Source organism: Lepidothrix coronata, unplaced genomic scaffold, assembly GCF_001604755.1.
Source record: "Lepidothrix coronata isolate B3197 unplaced genomic scaffold, Lepidothrix_coronata-1.0 Scaffold24, whole genome shotgun sequence".
Taxonomy (NCBI): domain Eukaryota; kingdom Metazoa; phylum Chordata; class Aves; order Passeriformes; family Pipridae; genus Lepidothrix; species Lepidothrix coronata.
The window spans coordinates 6,269,778-6,277,507 of record NW_016690204.1 but is presented as its reverse complement, the minus strand read 5'-3'; positions in this window follow the sequence as shown (position 1 = coordinate 6,277,507).

The following is a 7,730-nucleotide window of genomic DNA, read 5'->3' as shown; positions in this document are numbered from 1 at the left end:
TGCCCAGGGCAAATTGAAAGTGACAGCAGAAGGGAGGAAATAAGTAAACCAGAACACTCAGAGGGGGAATTCCAGGGAGGAAAAGTAAGAGGAACCTCCCTTCTAGCAACCCCAGTACAACAAGCACTGTTACCTTCACTGGTCACTGCCACCGCTAAGATCTTGCTCTTGTCGCCAGTTAGGAACAGATTGAATTATCTGGTTGGAATTTGTAATTGGGTGAGAGCTGACAGTGACAATTTCCAAAATTATTCTTCTCCTTTTTCATTCCAGTTCAAATCTGTCCCAACGTCATGCTGGTTATCAGGAATAGCAAAGCAAACACTTACCTTGCAGCTCCACTTGGGGTAACAGAAGTGAAAGTGTGTCTTTCATGTGTTCACAGACTCTACCAGTATAAAACTGGTTTGATATCTCAAGCATGAGTCTCTTGCCATTGGTCTAGAATAACAAGTAGGATGCTCTGTGAAACAGGAGCTCATAAATCTTGCCTGGCTTGCACGTGGTGTTCATGGTTTGCTCATAGCAGCATCCGACAGAACGTTTATTCATCTAATCATCACTTACCTTGCCAGTGCCTACCTGGTGTAAGACAAACAGCCTTTTGAAAACCAAGTTCATTCATGAGCATTCCCATCATGATGCCTGTAGCTGCTTCTGTGTGGCTCTGCAAGTTTATCTGCTTGCTTTTGTCTTGCACAGACTGATACAAATTAGAAATTAGTTACAAAAGAGACTATGTTCTCAAGTGAGCAAATACTTTTTGTAGTATTATTCCGTTGGCTATAGCTTTAAAGAATAGTTCCACCAAGGGAAAAGGAGGGAAGAAGGATCTGACAAACACAATGACATCCAGGATTTCCTGCTTTATTAAGGCAAGATTTTATTCAGCAGCTTGAAAACAACTTGCTTCTGCACAAGGCAGCAGCTCCTACGAGCAAAGCAGCTGCTGACCTGTGTAAGCCTTTTGTCTTTGCAGAGGAGATCCAGCAGATTCCATGGGAAAGTGCTCGCTGAGAAGGGACAAAACTGTTTCCTCTCTGGGAGCAGCTGATCTGTTCCCTGTATTCACAGACATGGAGCCCAACCTGTGGTGCAGAACACCAGCCTCTCCAGCCATCTAGGCTGTGCTGGAATTCCTCTGTGCACATTAGAAGAAAAGCAACATCTCAGAATAACAGCACTCAGAGCAGGAAATAATGAAAGGCTGCGCAAATACAAGTTCTGTATTTCAGTGCTCTGTTCTGATTGGAGACAATAAAACAATCATAAAATTTAAGAGGGTTATTTTTTAGCCCTATTCTGGTGTGCAGCACAACCCCTTAAGTGACAATTTTCTTCACCAGCCCTGCAGGCAGATTTTTTACCAGCTTCTGAGACGGAAGTCCCAGGAGGCAATCTCTGTACTTCAAGATCAAAAACCAGGGGAACAGGAGTTCAGCTGTTTACTCAGCTGTGATTCCAGTTCGTGACTGCAGCAAAGACTGGTTGTCCGCTTCTTGTACAACACTCATAATCTGCTTGGAAACAGCAGAAAGCAATGGCTTGAGCAAATAATGGTTCATCTAGTGGAATACTCTATGGAAGTGGTCTTACAGACAGAGGGAAAAGCAGACTGGAAAACGGGAGGGTGTGAGACAGCTGAGAATTGTCTAAACTTTTCAGAGAACCATCAGCCTCTTTGCTTCAATGTCTGCTGAGAAACTGCCCTGCTGCAAAAAGAGGAGGCAGAACATATTCAGTAGTACTGGAAACACTTCTAAACAGATGTCAATAATGCACTTTACCAGAGAGAGAAATCTGGGACTTTTCTGTAAACATCTGTAGATAAAGAGAAACCTGCTTATATCAATCTGTTCCTGACCCAAGTTTTACTTGCAAAGCTTCTTCAGAGTGAAGCAATGATTGAACTTAAGACTGACAAATGACCAAATTTCAACAAGAATTCCAGAAGAGAATTTGCTTCAAAGGAAGCTGAAGTCTCTAATAAAATTTGAGTAATTTCCTAGTGAACTAATGTCTTTGAACCTACAAAATCTAAAAAACAGTGACCATGGTTGAACATGTGATGGATGAAGACTAATGCTTCAGATCTTCAAGATCTTTGAACACAGATTTTAAGTGCTACATTACAAAAATGGGAAGAAGCAGACACCTCTTCAAGCACAACAGGGATTTTATCAGAAGAAGAAAGCAGACTGTATATACTCCCAGCATAAGTGGCACTAGGCCACTGTCTATAGTATTCTACACTTAGAAAAAGAATTCTTGTTGTTAATTTGAATGCACGTAATAACAGATCTAGAATCTTCCAGGTCAGTATTTTGCCCTCTTATGAACTATCTTAATTTGTATCCTCAGCATTTCCTCTTGTATTTTTATCTATGTCTTTGGGTCTTGCTCTGTCAGCCTTCTGAAAATTCCTGTCCAAAGTTCTGTGAGATTCTGAATGACCACAAATATTTGAGGCCATAATCTGTCTTTGTACCCACCAGACTGGAAATTCTGAACCTTCTGAGTTCCTAAGCTCACTTGAGAAAATTACCTTCTGAGGAAGCTGCAGGTATGACCAGCAGCAATTCATGCAGGTAAGACACCCTTGCAACCTAAAAGGCAAATCATTTATGTTCAAATAATTTTTCGTAATATCACAGCTTTCCTTTCCTACAGGAAGTCACGTTCATAATATGCATAAAAAGGTTTCCATTGAGAGCTGCAAACCCTGGTGGAATTACTGAGGAAATCCCATGTGAGCGTGCATTCATGATGGAAGGCACAACACTGGTAACCAAAGCCTTCTTTCAGAGATTTATCCAAAATAAATTCCTACAGTTCTGCTTTGCAAAGTGTAACAAAGTCTGGGGATGTGCTGGTCCTTGGATATTCACTGAGGGAGGCATTTTCTCCCGCTCATGGGCATTGCTGCAAAGTCCCTATAGATTTCCATACTGTGTTATGATCAAGGAACTGTGCTTCCTTGAAAATTCCTTTCATGTTGGCTGAGCTGTTGGGTCTACATTTGAGCTCTGGTTTTCCAGTCAGCTACTGCTTTGGCCTCTCTGGCCATAAATTTGTTTCCCTAGAATTTTTGTTTGGGATTCCTTCTATCCAGGCTGAATAGCTTTGAGGTACTGCTGGTTGAGCAAGTTTTCATAGACTGGAAAGTCTATTAAACAAATTTCCCTACTTTCTGATTATAATGTCTCAAGCCTGTATAAATACACAGGCATCAGCAGTTCATTACTTTGCTTTACTGGTCAGCTTCCCTTCCTGTTCTGTGAATTCTCTCTACTTCACACACAGCTTTCCTAGCTAAGAGGGATGTTTCATAGCAGCTGTGTCTCTTCTAGGGATTGTCATGGTAATGTTCTTCTCAAGATCCAAAAGAAAAGACCTGCCTTAGCAATGGAAAGTGCCAAGCAATACCAACATAAAAAGCAACAAATAGTAAAAACGTATGGCCTGACTTAGTTCTCTTTTTCACACACACTGTTTGTGCTATGATACATTTTAAAGAGGAAAGTGAGTTGAAAAGGAGAAGTTGAGCTTTTGATTTCTCTGCATCGAGGGGAAGTATCACTTCTAAGTAAATATGATGCCACCCAAAGGTCTACAGCTGATTTTGGAATCCAAATAATATTAGTAAAATGTCAGCAATTAATTTCACTGTTTTTCCCAGGGACAGTGAGGCAGCTGAAAGTGTACCAAGGTAGGCCAGTTATGTCCTTCAGTTCATGGCATCTGGGTATGACATGAGCCTTAATAGATTTTATCTGGTGTCAAGATAGTAAGAAAATTTTTTTCTTTCTACAAATTCAAAACCAAAAGCAGAAATAGAAATCACATTTGATTTAAAATTAGGACTGTAGCAGCAAAAGTACTTGAATCAAGTTTTCAAAGCTTAAGCCACTCTAGTCCCCTTTCTCTTATTTTGGCCTTAGCTACAAGATAATCAGTTTTGAGGTCAAAGGCAGAGTACTTCTAGCACATTGTTGCTTGGTATGTTTGCCTATAGCTTAGCAAAAGCCAGGGGCAGCTGTATAGGAACTAGGCTTCCTCCCAGATTATGATCTTACAGATCTTATTGGAAAACTCCTCAGGAATTCTTAAAACTTGTGGGAAGAGAAAAACAGGAGCCAAGTTGAAATCTTTATATCTTAACACCTATGCAAAGGCCATCCCACTTTTGATCTATCTCCAGTATAGACATAAGAGAAGAAACAATACCATTTTTGGGTCAAAAAGTCTCTAATCTCCTGCTTCTGGTGAACACCACCTGGGCACATTCAAAGGTGGACACTGCTTAAGGTGTGAAACACTTGCAGAAAATCTTCTTTTCTCATGTTTAAGTGGCAATCATGATGATGTATCGCAAACTAACTGCTCTCTTGGAACTATCCCACGGAGGGGAGTTCTTTCTCCACAAGAAGTCCACCATTCTCACGTTAGTATATCCCTTCACAGCCAACCACACTTCTGCCCTGGAGCTCTGAGCTTTCCTCATCTGGCATTTGCGTGACTACGGTGCAGCAGCCCAATGAGTTGCAGGGACTGGCCAAGGGTCACAGTTTAAATTGAGTTTCTTCTCTTAATACACAGTTTCTCAGGTGGCTTGAACTCTGCACTTCCCATCAAGAAGGAGACTTAGTCAAGATAACTGGTGCCTAGGGGGGGTCTTGAATGTGACTGATGGTGCTGAGAAAGGCTTCTGAAAACTTCCCTGGCCACATAACGGAGACAATACTTTTGGCTTTTTGCTTGTTTGTTTGTTTTTTTTTTCTTTTTAAATCTGTTGAACCCATTCAAGAGCTCAGTGATTGCAGAAGAAGCTGGAACTTCCCTCTTCCCCAAGCTGTGGTAAATTCATTCAGATTTGTTGTGACTGCAAGTGATTCCCAACTTTCTGCAAGGGAAACCCTTAGCTGCCTTCGGCATTTCTTCTGCTCCACAAGATGGCAAAGTAAAACTGAAGGCATCTTATTCAGTGTAGTTTTATGCTGATAAAACTAAGAGAAACAGTCTTTTTCATGTAATAGTCCAGGAGCAATGCTCTCCTAAATGAATTGGACCTTATTTCTACTCATACTTCAACAAAACTGTTTCTTCTGTTTTGAATTGATGTAGGCAGCAACTTCAAAGAAAAATGCCTCTAAAAGGCAAATTCTGATTCGAAGGAAGATTAGAACACACATCCAAGGGATTTACTTCTCCATAAGGAAAATCAATTAATCTGCTCTTCTCAGTTGCCACTTACACAGTTACAGCAAAACCTGTTACCCACCTGCACTGCAAGTCAAAATTGTGCTGTTGGATAATGAGAGAACTTCTTTTTCCAGTGTTGCACTTTCTGATGTTGACCATAAACAAGTGTTTGGAAGAAACATCAAATTCTTCTCATTCTGCAAAGGTATCTTGCATCTGAACGAGAATCTGCAGTAGGTTACTTAAAATTTTTATAAAGATTTAGCAAGTTCCTCCCAGTGAATTGTTTCTTCCTGGGTGGAATTACTGCTCCACTTTTAAGTGTATCTGATGATGAAAGGAAATCGTGGCAATTTTCAAGGCAGTAAAATCTAGTAGCAAATAAAGAAAAAAATATTTAGATTATATTTGAATACATCTCCTGTATTCAGCATCAGGCTTGTTTATGCAGCCATGTAGCAGACTGGAGTTTAAAGATCCCATCTGTAAGCCAGGCCTAGAAATTTTGCCCCAGTGTTTATTTCAAGGCTGTAGGTTCTGCTATAACAATAAGGGATCTAGAAGAAAAAGTAGACCTGTACTTTGGCACTTTGGTTCCCCTCTGTTGTTTAAACCTCTGTGTTTCAAGCCTCAAAACATGACAGATAATGAGCCAAGAGGAAGTACATTTCTGGTAAAATAGCTTTATTTTTCTTTTTTGCTTTGTTAAAGATTTACTTTTGTTTATTGCATGTTGAGAATGCCTTGTGGCATACACAGTGCAAAGTACGTAACTGGAGACTAGATAGGGAGGACAAGAGAGCTGAACATAATGCACGAGCAGCTACAAAGACATTTACCCCTTCAGGGTGACTACCAAACACCCATTTTTATAGCTGGGCCATAATAAAAGTTGTTCTTTGCCACCTCTCACAGAACCAGACACGCAAAGTAGATTTAAGAGACCACAACAGGGGCAGTTTTTCTCAACTGGCATAGCAGCCACTGACAGTCTGAGGAGCTGTGTTCATGGCACATGATGGCAACTCACGTAGGAAAATCTCTGATGTTTCTCCATCATATATGGGAGGAATGCCTTCCCCTTGAAATTCCAGATGCTGCATGAAACTGCTGCAGATTTAAATAGGGGAAGTATTTAATGATGTTTGAGGCTGGCTGAATTCAAGACTTGAGGTTTTTGGTGGGCAGCAGGAGAGATAAAAATGCAGAGACATTCTGAGGGAGTAAACTCACTTCTTACTCTGACCCACCAGAGGATTACTGTGTATGTTGGAGAAGAGGGGTAGCTCTGGGGCAATTCTAACAGTGGCCACCCTCGTAGAACAACAGAATCCCAGCTCAAATTGTAGCATTCAGAATTACTTCTACAAAACCAAGCAACTTTAAAAGGATAGTAAAAGAATACTTAGTAGAATATTGGTATAGACCTGTAAAATTTATGGAAGGACCTTGGGCTGCAATTTAGAGAGGGGTCTAATCTTTTTTCTTTCTAAAATACAGTATTGGACATTGCTTCTCAAAGTGATGTTCAGGTGTCAGAAAGGTAAATTCCTTGTTGGTAGAATTGCCTTCTTAAGGTTTAGGACTTGATATACTTCAATGATTTCAGATTTAGGGGGAGGTTAACAAAGCTTGGGGAGAAGGAGGTACCACTTATAATGGACACAAAGAATGCAGAATTTACAGGCCACGAGGACTCTTGGCAGAGCTCCCAAGATAAGGCTGCAATGACTGTTTTGCAGAATCCTGACTAACTTCAAAAGTCATTCCTGCAGAAATGACCCTGGTTTCTGTTTTTATTAGGCTGAGATTTACAAGTTTGCTGCCAGTCTGCCATAAACATTGAATAAAATCCTTCTGATTCTCTAAAATATTAGTGTTTAAAAACTCATAGGCCTCATGTTTTTAGCTTAGTAACGTAAATAATGGCAACAAGGTAACATCAATTTTTCAGCACAGCTTGTGCAGCCCAGGTTTCACTGCTGTACCAAGAGCTCTCTGTGGAGAATTAGGCAGAGATATGAAGACAAAGACATGAAACTGTTTTTAGCAGCAAGGTATCAGCCAAGGAGGGTCAAGCATGTCCTGGGGGGCATCAGGCAAAGCATCAACCAGGACAAGGGTCTGAAGTTGGGGAGGTTTAGATTGGATCTCAGGAAAAGGATCTTCCCCCAGAGGGTGGTTGGGCACTGAACAGGCTCCCCAGGGCAGTGGTCACGGCCCCAAGGCTGACAGAGCTCAAGAAGTGTTTGGACAAGGCTCTCAGGCTCATGGTGGGATTGTTGGAGTGTCCTGTGCAGGGCCAGGAGTTGGACTGGATGATCCTCATGAGTCTTTTCCAACATAGAATATTCTGTGAAACATTTTCTATGCTGCCTTTGTGTTGATAGGCCCATGTTCAAACTATGAATTCCACCACTTTCTTCCTCACCTGAATACCAGTGACTCATTACTTTCACTGACACTAGAATGATGGTGCTTTGGCACATACCAGAACCTTCCAGTAAAGAATCAAAACAAACCAAACA